Source organism: Limanda limanda, chromosome 7, assembly GCF_963576545.1.
Source record: "Limanda limanda chromosome 7, fLimLim1.1, whole genome shotgun sequence".
Lineage (NCBI taxonomy): Eukaryota > Metazoa > Chordata > Actinopteri > Pleuronectiformes > Pleuronectidae > Limanda > Limanda limanda.
The window spans coordinates 27,091,272-27,093,771 of record NC_083642.1 but is presented as its reverse complement, the minus strand read 5'-3'; the positions used below and the strand labels follow the sequence as shown (position 1 = coordinate 27,093,771).

General features: G+C 45.4%; 6 non-coding genes and 2 pseudogenes across 6 annotated transcripts in view; all 8 read left to right on the top strand.

Annotated features, from left to right (window-relative positions):
• Positions 1 to 100: 100 nt before the first annotated feature.
• On the top strand, positions 101 to 219 carry LOC133007169 (5S ribosomal RNA). The gene has a single exon (XR_009679658.1). It is a non-coding gene; the product is annotated as a 5S ribosomal RNA (ribosomal RNA).
• A 214-nt stretch (positions 220 to 433) lies between these two features.
• Positions 434 to 552, top strand: LOC133007747 (5S ribosomal RNA; annotated as a pseudogene).
• A 214-nt stretch (positions 553 to 766) lies between these two features.
• Positions 767 to 885, top strand: LOC133007640 (5S ribosomal RNA). The gene has a single exon (XR_009680099.1). It is a non-coding gene; the product is annotated as a 5S ribosomal RNA (ribosomal RNA).
• Positions 886 to 1,099: 214 nt separating this feature from the next.
• LOC133007433 (5S ribosomal RNA) lies at positions 1,100 to 1,218 on the top strand. Its single transcript, XR_009679905.1, has one exon. It is a non-coding gene; the product is annotated as a 5S ribosomal RNA (ribosomal RNA).
• A 214-nt stretch (positions 1,219 to 1,432) lies between these two features.
• On the top strand, positions 1,433 to 1,551 carry LOC133006482 (5S ribosomal RNA). Its single transcript, XR_009679009.1, has one exon. It is a non-coding gene; the product is annotated as a 5S ribosomal RNA (ribosomal RNA).
• Positions 1,552 to 1,759: 208 nt separating this feature from the next.
• On the top strand, positions 1,760 to 1,878 carry LOC133007397 (5S ribosomal RNA). The gene has a single exon (XR_009679872.1). It is a non-coding gene; the product is annotated as a 5S ribosomal RNA (ribosomal RNA).
• A 214-nt stretch (positions 1,879 to 2,092) lies between these two features.
• LOC133007876 (5S ribosomal RNA) lies at positions 2,093 to 2,201 on the top strand (annotated as a pseudogene).
• A 214-nt stretch (positions 2,202 to 2,415) lies between these two features.
• LOC133006674 (5S ribosomal RNA) overlaps positions 2,416 to 2,500 on the top strand; it is a 119-nt gene continuing 34 nt past the window's right edge. The window contains exon 1 of the ribosomal RNA XR_009679192.1: positions 2,416 to 2,500. This exon is cut by the window's right edge and continues 34 nt beyond it. This is a non-coding gene — a ribosomal RNA (5S ribosomal RNA).

Below are 2,500 nucleotides of genomic sequence, written 5' to 3'. Positions count from 1 at the left end.
CTGACATTATTACTCATGGAAATGATTGATAATTGTCATGATTTGATGATGGTGGTGGTGGTTCACATGTATAAATAAGGTATTGTAGGTTGAGTCTCTCGCTTACGGCCATACCACCCTGAGCACGCCCGATCTCGTCTGATCTCGGAAGCTAAGCAGGGTCGGGCTTGGTTAGTACTTGGATGGGAGACCGCCTGGGAATACCAGGTGCTGTAAGCTTTTTCGAATTTGCTTTGCAACCAGCAGAGGGAACGGTTGCTGCTGCTTTAAAGGAGAAACATCTTGGAAAGAGCAGGAAAGACTCACCATCAAAGAAAACAAGGATAGGGAACCCTGACATTATTACTGATGGAAATGCTTGATAATTGTCATGATTTGATGATGGTGGTTGTGGTTCACATGTATAAATAAGGTATTGTGGGTTGAGTCTTTCGCTTACGGCCATACCACCCTGAGCACGTCCGATTTCGTCTGATCTCGGAAGCTAAGCAGGGTCGGGCTTGGTTAGTTCTTGGATGGGAGACCGCCTGAGAATACCAGGTGCTGGAAGCTTTTTAGAATTTGCTTTGCAACCAGCAGAGGGAACGGTTGCTGCTGCTTTAAAGGAGAAACATCTTGGAAAGAGCAGGAAAGACTCACCATCAAAGAAAACAAGGATATGGAACCCTGACATTATTACTGATGGAAATGATTGATAATTGTCATGATTTGATGATGGTGGTGGTGGTTCACATGTATAAATAAGGTATTGTGGGTTGAGTCTTTCGCTTACGGCCATACCACCCTGAGCACGCCCGATTTCGTCTGATCTCGGAAGCTAAGCAGGGTCGGGCTTGGTTAGTTCTTGGATGGGAGACCGCCTGAGAATACCAGGTGCTGGAAGCTTTTTAGAATTTGCTTTGCAACCAGCAGAGGGAACGGTTGCTGCTGCTTTAAAGGAGAAACATCTTGGAAAGAGCAGGAAAGACTCACCATCAAAGAAAACAAGGATATGGAACCCTGACATTATTACTGATGGAAATGATTGATAATTGTCATGATTTGATGATGGTGGTGGTGGTTCACATGTATAAATAAGGTATTGTGGGTTGAGTCTTTCGCTTACGGCCATACCACCCTGAGCACGCCCGATCTCGTCTGATCTCGGAAGCTAAGCAGGGTCGGGCTTGTTTAGTACTTGGATGGGAGACGGCCTGGGAATACTAGGTGCTGTAAGCTTTTTCGAATTTGCTTTGCAACCAGCAGAGGGAACGGTTGCTGCTGCTTTAAAGGAGAAACATCTTGGAAAGAGCAGGAAAGACTCACCATCAAAGAAAACAAGGATATGGAACCCTGACATTATTACTGATGGAAATGCTTGATAATTGTCATGATTTGATGATGGTGGTGGTGGTTCACATGTATAAATAAGGTATTGTGGGTTGAGTCTTTCGCTTACGGCCATACCACCCTGAGCACGCCCGATCTCGTCTGATCTCGGAAGCTAAGCATGGTCGGGCTTGGTTAGTACTTGGATGGGAGACCGCCTGGGAATACCAGGTGCTGTAAGCTTTTTCGAATTTGCTTTGCAACCAGCTGAGGGAACGGTTGCTGCTGCTTTAAAGGAGAAACATCTTGGAAAGAGCAGGAAAGACTCACCATCAAAGAAAACAAGGATATGGAACCCTGACATTATTACTGATGGAAATGCTTGATAATTGTCATGATTTGATGATGGTGGTTCACATGTATAAATAAGGTATTGTGGGTTGAGTCTTTCGCTTACGGCCATACCACACTGAGCACGCCCGATCTCGTCTGATCTCGGAAGCAAAGCAGGGTCGGGCTTGGTTAGTACTTGGATGGGAGACTGCCTGGGAATACCAGGTGCTGTAAGCTTTTTCGAATTTGCTTTGCAACCAGCAGAGGGAACGGTTGCTGCTGCTTTAAAGGAGAAACATCTTGGAAAGAGTAGGAAAGACTCACCATCAAAGAAAACAAGGATATGGAACCCTGACATTATTACTGATGGAAATGATTGTTAATTGTCATGATTTGATGATGGTGGTGGTGGTTCACATGTATAAATAAGGTATTGTGGGTTGAGTCTTTCGCTTACGGCATTACCACCCTGAGCACGTCTGATCTCGGAAGCTAAGCATGGTCTGGCTTGGTTAGTACTTGGATGGGAGACCCCCTGGGAATACCAGGTGCTGTAAGCTTTTTCGAATTTGCTTTGCAACCAGCTGAGGGAACGGTTGCTGCTGCTTTAAAGGAGAAACATCTTGGAAAGAGCAGGAAAGACTCACCATCAAAGAAAACAAGGATATGGAACCCTGACATTATTACTGATGGAAATGCTTGATAATTGTCATGATTTGATGATGGTGGTGGTGGTTCACATGTATAAATAAGGTATTGTGGGTTGAGTCTCTCGCTTACGGCCATACCACCCTGAGCACGCCCGATCTCGTCTGATCTCGGAAGCTAAGCAGGGTCGGGCTTGGTTAGTACTTGGATG